Source organism: Pseudonaja textilis, chromosome 3 (assembly GCF_049901715.1).
Source record: "Pseudonaja textilis isolate UNSWEBS1 chromosome 3, rPseTex1.2, whole genome shotgun sequence".
In the NCBI taxonomy this organism is placed as follows: Eukaryota; Metazoa; Chordata; class Lepidosauria; order Squamata; family Elapidae; genus Pseudonaja; species Pseudonaja textilis.
Genome location: NC_141992.1, coordinates 110,147,122 through 110,159,040, shown reverse-complemented (window position 1 = coordinate 110,159,040; position 11,919 = coordinate 110,147,122).

Genomic DNA, 11,919 nt, shown 5'->3' with positions numbered 1-11,919 from the left:
GCTGCCCCTTGCCAGCTCCAGCTGAAGACCCTGCTCCGGTCCACGCTATCTTTGAGGTCACCCAATTGGACCTCCCCATCACTGCCCTTGACATTGCTGCCAAAACCAAGGCAGACAAAACAATCGCCCAGGTACTGGACTGGGTGAGGAGGGGTGGCCGGGCGGTGATGTTGAAAACAAATTTACACCTTTCAAGACCCGCCTGCAGGAATTATCCAGTTTGCAGGGCTGTCTGTTGTGGGGCACTCGAGTGGTCATCCCAACCTCACTGCGTACCCGAGTCCTGGAGGCGTTGCACGAGGGGCACCCTGGCATCGTCAGAATGAAGGCATTAGCACGCAGCTACGTATGGTGGCCGGGCCTCGACGAGGACATCATCAGATGGGTAAGCTCCTGCAATCCCTGCCAGGAATCCCGTCCAGCTCCTCCTATTGCCACCCCTACTAAGTGGGAAAGCGCCAGCGCTCCGTGGTCCAGAATTCACATCGACCTAGCCGGCCCATTGCAGGGAAAATGTTCCTAGTGGTCGTGGACTCCTACTCTAAATGGATTGACGTGGCACAACTATCCACGACCACCACACTAGCGATTACCAAGGTATTAACTCGCCTGTTTGTAACACACGGGCTGCCTGACTCCATTGTTTCCGACAATGGCCCACAGTTCGCATCAGCCGAGTTCAGCCGTTTCGCTGCCAACCTGGGCATCCGCCACATCTTCACGGCCCCATTTCATCCTGCCAGTAACGGATTGGCTGAAAGAGCCGTTAGGACCACTAAAGAAGCCCTAGCTAGGTTCAGCAAGGATGACTGGCACCACAAACTCTCGCGTTTCCTGATGAGCCAGCACTCAACTCCGTGCTCAGTCACCAATAAGTCCCCAGCTGAGCTCCTGATGGGCAGGCGCCTGAGGACTGTATTGGACAGACTTCACCCACATTACTGCCCTGACTCTCCCCTCGCTTCCACATCGGGGGTTAGACATTTTATCTTACAGGAACCCGTATTCGCGAGGAACTTCGCTGGAGACCCTCTGTGGATTCCGGGCGAGATCGTGGCCATCACCGGACCCAGGTCATATCGAGTCAGACTGGAGGACGGCCGAATATGGAGAAGGCACCTGGACCAGCTGCGAAGGCGTCACAGCACCCTCGTCAGCAGTGACTCAGAATTACAAACCGGGGCGAGGCCTCAGCATCAACCCCACATCAGCACCAATCCCAGTGACCTGCTTACACCAGCAGCCACTCCAGGGAATCCGAACACAGACAGCGACGTCCAGATGGCTGACCAGTCCGAACCAGTCAACGGGAGCACGTCCCCAGTGACCAGCCCTACGAGTCCCGAGCCAACCCGAACCGAGGGGCGCGTTAGTGACTCCCTACCGATTCTGCCTTCCCCTACAGACTCTGAACTGACAGGCAACCCACCAGAGCTGCGCCGTTCTGGGCGCCAGCATAAACCTCCTGCCTACCTCAAAGACTATGCGTGTTCGCATCTGGGGGAAGGGTGTTATGTCCCTGGAACTCTAGGAGTTCCCACTCAGGTCCGTTCACATTGCGGGGCGGTTTTCCCCTCGCTCATTGGTTGGTTCTCCCCAGCAGCCAGCTATAAAAGCAGGCTGCGGGGTCCAACCAGTTGCTGATCGCTGCGAGCCAGTTCCAGGCTTGGCAAGCACGGTCAGTCCTTTATTGTTATAATAAAGTATTTGTTGCACTCATGCTCTGGTTCAGCCTCTCATTACCCAAACTTAACAGGTAATATTAGAATCAGCAGTGTGCAGAAAGCTCAATTTGATTAGTCTCGTGGCCCAATTGTGATAGTTATTAATATCCTGTGCTGGAAACTCTTCAATGGCATCTTCTATTCTTTCCTTCTTGCATCCTAGCATGGACTTCTGTTTTTCTAACTTAAAAAGAATTTAGAATTCTTTTATTGGCCAAGTGTGATTGGACACACAAGGAATTTGTCTTGGTGCAGATGCTCTCAGTGTACATAAAAGAAAAGATACATTCGTCAAGAGTCAAGAATCATAAGGTACAACACTTAATTATAGTCATAGGGTACAATAAGCAATCAAAGGCTAGGATTAGTCACAATCCAACTAAATTTGGACCTCTTCAGAGTTTCTAAGCCCAAGAAAACGAGGTAAGCAAATTTTTAGAAAGTGAAATGGATTTGCAGGCCTAAAAAACCTTAACAATAGTCTCTTTCTTGCAGAAATGGATGCTGTGACTGCTAGGTTTTCTTTGAATGATGTTGCATGCATAAAAAGGCTGGAAACAGAAACAGAGCAAGGATAAGGCCGCTATAAGGAAGCAACTTAGTATTTCTTAGCTCTGAGGGCAATACAGAGTTGCCAAGAAACCAGATTCATCCCATTGGCTATGGGACTGTCTTTCCTATTCAGCAGTTGCTTCCATGCCAGGATGAGTGAACCGAATGACAAGCCTGATGGGGAAGATTCCTGTATGAATTTTTAGTGTGTGCTCTGTTTACTAATACAGTAATGTAATGATTTCCAGTTTGGGTAGGACCTGATATGCAATTTGTAAAAAAAAAAAAATCTACTCAAAAAGCTGCAGACATAAAACAGCTGGCAGGTAATGCCTATTATTAGAATACTCCAAAAAAGAAGTATGCAGGGATTGTAAAGAGGGAATTCGCCTTCAAGGTGTGAACAAAAAATGCTTGTGAAAGTTGGACAAGCCCCATTTGTTACATCTTTACCCTCTTGGTTTTTCTTTTCAAAATGTTTCTCCCTTCAAACACAGCATGTCCCTTTTCTCCATTCCAAAAGTTCAGCTGGAAAGTTTAGAAGTGCACCTTTCTGTGGTACATAGAAGGTTTTTTTTCCTTTACAGATCCTACTGTGAGTGAAATTACTAGGACCACCTGGTTTTAGCCAATTTCATTCACAGGAGGTGTCCAGAATAAAAGGCTTTGGTAGTAGGTCAAAACCACTACTCTTGGCTCTCTGCAATACTGATATTAAATTGGGTGGATGTTGCCCATTAAGGAATGTCTTGGAGGGAAAATGGTGACCATTTTGTTTACGTCTTCCAATGGTGCATCCTTTACACATACAATTTCTTCAGACATGTTTTAAATATTTCTCACCCGAGACTAAAACATGAACCTATCATTTAAGAACAACTTGCATGTAAGAACTGAGAATGATTCTGAATAATTTGCTTTCTAAAAATCTAGAAGAAGATAGCATATATATACCTTACAGAATAAAAGCCAGAAAGAAACTAGCTGATAGGGGAGTTCAAAATTAAGAACTTTGACATATCAGTACTGTTTGTGTTTTAGCCTGTCTCTGGACACTTGGAGCTCAGAACAAAGTTGGTATTCTAATAGCCAAGTAAGACCAATCCTCTTTGTGCAATATATAGAATCTATAATTGCAGTGGTGGTATGCTACCAGTTTGGCCCGGTTCACATGAACCGGTAGTAAAACTGTTTAGGCCAAACTGGTAATTAAAAAAACCTCCAGTCAGCTGAGAGGAGGGGGAAAAAAGCCTCCAAGAATCAGCTGAGAGGATAAAAGACTGAAAAGTTCATGGAAGGGTGGGAGGGTCGCTCCTAGTTTTTTGTTTCTTCATCCTCTCAGCTGATTGGCTTGTTAGGTGCGGGCATATTAGGTGTGTGCGTATGTGTGTGTACACACAATCACCCACTGAACTGGTAGTGACTAAGGTACTATGTTGGTATAGTATACCGTAGAGTTGTAATTGAAGGAATGTTCCAATCTCGGATGGCAAACAAAGAATGTTTCCAAGCAAATACAACTCAGGCAAACAAAGTCACTAATCTATGGATAAAGGAGGATTAGAGAGGGGAAGTAGACATATGTTAGACTTTAACTAGAGATAATTAATTGTATGGATTACTGTACTAAACAGTAACGAAAGTTAAGCAGTAACCAAAGTTAACTAATGATGGAGGATAACTAAAAATGTATATAAATGCAAGACTATACTCCAATAAAGATCATCATAATTCAGTTGTTCATGATCAAACAACTCGACTGCCTTGACATTACAACAGTATACTATACATTTTCAACCTAATAAAATAGGGCCTTTCCTCACTTTGAGGCTCACCAAATCACAAGCATGGCCTGATGAAATTGTTTCTCCTGTGATGACATTGCCTTCATCTTGTCCCCAATCCATGAGTGAACAAAACTGTCTTTCGCTGTACTTCTACTGAAAAAATGTTTTCCTCTATCTTAATGGTAGCCTGAACATGTATCAAATCTATTTTGTCAGAATGGGATTTGGCTTTGGAGACTGAGAATTTCATTCCAATTTCTGCCATCTCAAGGATTTCAGCTCGGGGGGCAGGTCATAGATAGAACAGCTGATTATTGATACCAAACCTTGTCTGGGAATTGTGAAATTTCTAACACGGTTTCTCAACTTTAGTAATCCTAGGACCATGATGGCACAGGTGGCACACAGAGCCATTTGTGCGGGAACGCGAGCTGCAGGCAAACTTATTTCACTGCGTGCCTCATGGCTTATTTTCTCCTGGTTTAAGGCCTTTTTCGGCCTCCCAGAGGCTTTAGGAAGGCTTCTGCAGGCTTTTCAGGATGAAAACTAGGCCCGTTTCATCACTTCCTGTTTTTCTGGAAATACCGGAAGTCATGAAACGGGGCTAGTTCTTGGCCTGAAAAGCCTGCAGAAGCCTTCCTGAAGCCTCTGGGAGGCCGAAAAAGGCCTCAAACTGGCCAAAAATCAGCTGTGAGGCACAGTGCAGGTAAGGGGGCAGCGGGGGATGGGTGGGTGGGGGTTGCATGTGCACATGTAGGGGGCATGGGGGGTGCGCATTGCTTTCTGGGTGCTGGCATGTGAGCATGAGCGAGTAAGCATGCGCACAATTTTTGGCACAGGAGCCCAAAAAGGTTAGCCACCACTGTCCTGGGATGCGCAGACTTCAACTCCAAAAGTTCCCCAGTCAGCATACAGGCTGGGGAATTCTGGGAGTTGAAGTCCACATATCTTAAAATTGCCATGGTTGAGAAACATTTTCTAGTCTAGAGAACATCAAGCTGCTGTCACATGTTTAATCCAGAATTTCATCAATGACAATATATATTCATAATTAAACTATCACAGGATATTAAGTATTGCAAAGGCAATGTTGATTACCAGCTTTCAAAAGAGATTTAGATAAAACTATCAATGACAATAAATGACAAAAGTCAGACATTACTTCCATTACCAGAAATAGTTGTAAGCCTTCCAGGAGAATACAAACAGGAGGAAGACATTGGGTTCTTGCTTGTGAGCATTTTCCACAGTATCTTGCTAGTCACTTTGGAACTATGGTGCCTCCTTTTCAATTGGCTAAAATGGGCACCATGGATACCAGATAAAGCAGTGCACCTCATTTATTCCTTCCTCTTTTGTCTCATTCTTTATACTGAGAGTCATTGGTTACCACACTTAACTCTTCATTAACTGCATGTATGGAAAATCCTCACCTATGCAGAATCTAGAAGGAAACCAGCACATTTGAGATGTTCTGCAAGGTTTACTGGCATTTTCAATCATTACCCACATTTCTGCTAACATCTACAGACTACCCAACAGCTACTAGACAAACTGCTAGTGTGCAGTTGGAGCTACAAGAGTTTGATCTCTATGTCACTGACTATAGTAAGGACCAGCATGATGGTTATGGCACTGTTGGGATATTTTAATTTTAAGAACATATTGTGGGTGCACTCACCATATATTTCAACCTGGTAAGATTGTTTTTGAGATCTCTAGTCTTTCAGGGTATTCTTTACAATCTCACCTTCCCTTGTTCTTTTCTCTGGATAGACTGTATACCTCCAAACAAAGATCTAGGACAACCTTTGAGGAAGAATGGATTCTGTGGATAGCAAGGGAAGTGTCTGCAGGTGTTTTGTTGCTCTTAGCTTGCATATTACTATTAAAAGGGTCCCTTTTAGATGGCTAGTTGGCTTCCACCCCATCAAATAGAGATATTAAATCTGATGAAATCACTCACTGGAGACTTTTTCTGCAAAAACTGTGGCACATGTTATTTGTGTGTGTGTGCATACATACATACATACTGTGTGTGTATACACACACGTAAACATATTTGTATGTATGAGTGCATGTGTGTATGTGTGTATATAAGTGTTCATATATGTATTATATGTCTCTATATGCATTGGTTAGTAGCAGGGGTGGGATTCAAATTTTTTAACAACCAGTTTTGTGGGCATGGCTTGGTGATAATGTGACTGGGTGGGTGTGGCTAGGTGGTCATGTGACTGGGTGAGTCAAAAGAGAAACTCACTTTAACAATGCTCTTAGAGCAGAAGGTTGGACTAGTTTACCTCCGAGGTCCCTTCCAGCCCTGGACTGCTGTGCTATTTCAAAGCACCCTCTGAAGCTGCATCTAGTTCCAGGGTTTGTTGACCTTCCTTCCTCTCCTTTTTCTTTCCCTCCCTCCCTCTATCCGTCCATATCTCATTCACTTTCCCTTCCCTCTTTCTCCCTTCCCTCCCTTTCTTTCTTTCTCCCTTCCCTCCCTCCCTCTTTCTTTTTTTCTCTTTCTTTCTCCCCTCCCTTTCTTTCTCCTCTCCCTCCCTCCCTCCTTCTTTCTTTTGCTTTCTTTCTTTCTTCACACCCCCTGCACCCCATTTTGGGCCTAGTAAGATTTCCTACAGCCTCCTGGGAGCAAAAATGGGATACGGGGCCCCCATGCCCGGTTTTTGTTCCCAAGAAGCTTCAGGAAGGCTCCATAGGCCCCAAACAGGGTGTGGGAGGGTGCGGCACTACCCTACTATCCCGTTTTGGGCCTAGCAAATCTCCCTGGAGCCTCAGGAGAGCCAAAATGGGGCATCGGGGGGCGGCGCCACCCCCCCGCACCCTGTTTTTAGCAATCCTCCCTGAACTTACCTGGGAGCCAGAACCAGGCGCATGGGGACTCCTGGGAGGGGCAGGGAAGGGTGGGGCAGGGCCAGCTGGTCTTCGGAACTACCAGTTCACTGAACTGGATGTAAAATTAACATCTGGTTCACCCAAACTGGCCCAAACCAGCTGAATCCCACCCCTGTTTAGTAGCATACTTAAAATTAATTGCCTGAAAAATATTTTTTAATCCCATTTATAAATTTAACCAATTTTTGTTAGCATACATAAATAAATAAGAACATTATTCCATCATACACAAATTTCCTTCATTGCACTTAGACATACACGCAGTTGCACACATTAATCCATTTAGAAAAGGCCATGACAACTGGATTTCAGCAAGAATACTGTTGTACATGCTGAATTTATAAACCTGCCAAGGTGTGTGGGTTGCTGTTGTGTTAGGACTGGTCTCTTGCCTAGATTACTGTTTAGAGAACTTTGAGAAATTTAGCTGTTTATGCTCAGGCTACCAGATCTGGGTGGCATAAATCCAGGCCCAAGTACTCCTCAACTTACAACCATTAGTTTAATTATGGTTCAAAATTACAAAGATATCAGAAAAACTGACATGATACATTCTCTAATTTATGGCTATTGTGCCACCCCCATGGTCACACGATCACAATTTGGCAGTTTAGCAACTGGGTCATATTTATGACAGTTGCAGTGTTTTGGGGGCCAGCTGATTGCAATGTGTGACCTTCCCCTCTGGCTTCCCACAAGCAAAATCAATTGAGGAAGCTTGATTCACTTAACAGTCATGTGATTCACTTAATGACTGCAGTGGTTCATTTAATAATTGTGGTAAAAATAGTAATAAAATTGGTTACAGTCACTTGCTTTATAACAGTAGCAAGTTAATGATGGAAATTCTGGTCCCAATTGAGGTCAAAGTCAAGGGCTACCTGCCTTCATTGCATGGCAACGAAGAGAAAGAAAACTATCTTGGCTGCCACCTAGCGGCCCTCAAATTTTGTAAGATCTGCAGCTTTTATTCCTTAGTTATTAAACTAGTTTATATGGCCACCTATCTCTCAACTCTCGGAGGGTAACACAAAATTAAAACTCAAATACCACTAAGCAATAATAAACATACACAATGGCAATGGAGGATAATAAAAATCATCAACAAATATTGTGTGAATCCCATGGGCTCAATTAATGTCCCAACTCCCATGCTTGGGAAAACGTCCATATTTTTAAGGGTTTACAAAATACCAACAGGGTCGATGCCAATTGTCTCTTGGGTTTTGGGGTATATGGTGTTTGAAAAAGCAGGAGGAAAAAAGGCTATTTTTTAGGTTCTCTGAGACCTATCACAAGCAAACAAATGGGAAGATGTCTTTTTGTGCCTGGGGACAAACGCAAGAAAATCTAAGCATGCTAATTCTGTAGATCTCACTGCGTTCAATAGGTAAAAGAGCCTCGTTGGCGCAGTGGTTAGAGTGCAGTACTGCAAGCTACTTCTGCTGCAGCCAGCTGCCTGCAATTTGGCAGATCTAATCTTACCAGGCCCGAGGTTGACTCAGCCTTCCATCCTTCCGAAGTGGCTAAAATGAGGGCCCAAATTTTTGGAGGCAATATGCTGACTCTGTAAACTACTTAGAGAGGGTTGTAAAGCACTATAAAACTATATATAAGTCTAAGTGCTATTGCTATTGCTATCACCCAATTTCATTTTCTGAAATGGAGAATATCTTTGCCCTCAATGGCTCTCTCTTTGTTACAGAACTTCTGTAATATATGTTGCCCCTTCTTCTCTCTCTGAGACTCTGAGATTCTTCATTGCAAACACACACCCTCTATAGCTACAGATTGACAAGAGAATAGAGTAGGGCTAGTATCCTCATCTGAAGCTTTTTGAAGGTTCCAGCCTCTTTGGCTGTCCCCTGCAGGATATAGTCAAGAGGCATCCATGACAGTGCAGTTGAACTTCCTCCCACAAATCACACCAACTCTCAAGCTGTCCTGTTTACCCAATAAAGAGTCTGGGGACATATCAAAGAATGGGACTGAAGCTTTAGAATGGGTGGCTTCAAAATCTCAACCAATATACCCCATGCCATTCTGTTATAACTTTACCAAAGCAGCATCACTTGAGTAGCTATTGAGACCATTTTTCCTTTCTTCTCTGGAGAGTACTTCCAAAACTTATTCTGTATGCAGAACTCTATAGTCTTTAGATGTAAAAATGCACTGCAGGTGATAGCTGTTGGGACCTTGATATGTTTTACAGCCAGCATTTCTATAACTTGTGTTTATAACATGCCATATATAGTAAATTGGTGAAATTTAAAAAATGCACACACATTGTGGTTATGTATTCCTTTTCTTATTGAAGATTGGGGAACTTCTTAATGTTACAAAGTTTAGTGTTTGACCAAGACAATATTTGGTCTTGGAATGTTTGCTCTGAATCTGGAGCTCAACTATCACCTATGGCTCCAAATAGCTGTAACACACACAGTAGCTACACCCCACCCCAGTAAATCATTTTGGCAGTTGGGGCAAACCAGGTGAGGATAACCAGTGGGGTCTTCAACTCTTGGAGGGAGTGGGATTTGTCCACCCACCCCACCGCATGAAGTCTGATGCTGGCAAACTGAGTGGAAGAGATGATCAGCAGTCCAACTGTCAAGAAGGTGGACTCAGCTGGCATTTGGACCTCTTGGTCATCCACTGCAACAGGAGAGGTCTCCAGCTGTAACAATTGTTACTGGATGAGAGTCTCCTCTGCTGACACAGTGGAACTGTCCCTGTGTAACAGTTGTTCCATTGAAAATTCCATCATGAATAGATTTCTGTTGGGTGGTTAATCTTCAACTACAATTAAGCAGAAAATCAGCTCAGTCCAAACCTAATTTATTGCATCCTGTAGTGATAGGGGAATAATGAAACAACAGGTGGAGATGACTACTGACAGTTGTTGTTACAAACCTTCATGTTTGGGCCAGTGGTCATTTGTCTCAGTACCCAGGGCCACAGAGATATCAGGAAGCATCCTGGGTGATTGGGTCATCCTTCTACATGGGAGAAAGGGTGAGAAAAGGCACCCTAAATATTGCTTGCCTCACACCATTTGATTAGTTAACTGCACCCAATAGATCATCTGCTTGGTGCTGGAGAACCAAGAAAAATGAATCAAAAAAATGAATCATTTTTGGGAACTGGAATTCCCATACCGTTCTGGATAGAGACAAAGCCAAAACGATAAACAGCATTTATAGCAGCCAGACCTCATCTTCATAACACTGACATTGCTGCATTCATTGGATCAGGTTGGCAGATGAAGGTTCATTATAGGAGGCAATGAGTGGGTATATGTTCTTTTGGAATGAGAAAACACAGATTGACAATAGGACTCACTTTTCTTAACTTTCCTTTGATTCTTTATATCTTTCATGACATTTAAAAATTCTAATAAAGTAAATTTAAAGAAGAGAAAAGACTGGCCTAGAATACCTCTCAACCCCCTTATTTCCCTTAAGCCCTCTTTTTAATTGAAATTTATTGATAATTTTTTCCTCATTTGGAACCATGGAAAAGAGTAATCAAATTCTATCATGACCTTAGCAACTTCCATTGCACCATTAATCTTTGTCATAACCTTTCTAGAATAGAAGTCTACTTCCTTGCGGTCATTGGCTAAATAAACATTGGCTAAATAAATATCACATTATTTAGGAAATCTGCTGATTGCCATGTAGATCCATTGGTTTCCAGTTTCTACCCTGAACATATTGTTGGACCATATATATATAGGCAGGCTCTATGCCATGGCTAAATTTGTCCTGAACCACTTGACAGACATGCCCAACTGTTGAGCAATTCAACTAGTCATTCAGGAAACTGAACCAATGAGATCAATAAACAAATCAATTGAGCCAGATCAATTCCCAGGGAAACCTATTAAAAAAAACAGATTACAAAATCTGAACAGAACATACTGATTGTCACCTTCAGCTCACAACTCAAACCATTCAAAGTCATTATTAATAAACCCAAAATAAGTAAACACTCTCAGGAGCTTTGAATTCCCAAAAGTAAAACTTTATTAAACAACATTTTGATACTGAAGAATCAAAACCAGCTCTGGCTTTTCCACGCAAATGCTTGCCTAGTTAGTTTCCCTTTCTCCCCACCCCTGTGTGATGACATTGTCCAATTATGAGGTGTACTTTGGTTATGGGAACATCCCACCTCCTTCTCATGCACCTGGAACGGTGACCCTGATGGTTTCCAGACTCTCACAATCTTAGCACTCCATTCCACCCTACCCTTCCCCCAGTTCATTGGTAAATTGAATAGCATTAACATTTGAAAGAAGCAAAGCGGTTCAATCTTGACCTGCTGACCTGCTGAAGAAAGAGGATACTTGGAGAATATTAAAACATAGATGAACACCTAGGTAGTCTTAGCCTTCAACAAGCTCCTCAGCCTTTGAGGATATTTTGCATGGATCCTTGTTACTAATTTGTCTGTGCTAACATTGTGGCCCCCCCACCCACTCAGCATCAGCTGAGGGATATCCTTTCCACTGTATTGTAATCTCCCCTTAAAATACCTTGAGCCCAATATCTTCTTGATTTCATAGTGTTCCTTTCCCCTCAGTACAACGGGAGGTGGAGGTTCCCCTTCAACTTGCCCTTAACTTGGAGCCTTGGGAGGGTTTCAAGAAGCTACAGTGGAACCCTGGGCGGGCTTGCCTGAGCAATTCCTACCACCTGTGGGACTGCATGAGCCAGAGCTCCTGCCATTGCAGGGACCCCTTGGGCTTGTCCCGCAGCCACCGTAGGCAAGGCAGCCACCCCTCAGGGACTCCCAGCTTCTTGCCCCATGTTCCCCAGCCTCACAGTCAGCGTGGAGATAGGGATGGGGTTGCCAATGCTTGGCCAGTCCCAGGCTCTGCTTCCAGGACTGACAATTTTATTGATGCTGCTCCCCGCATCTCCATTCTGACAAATCTCTCA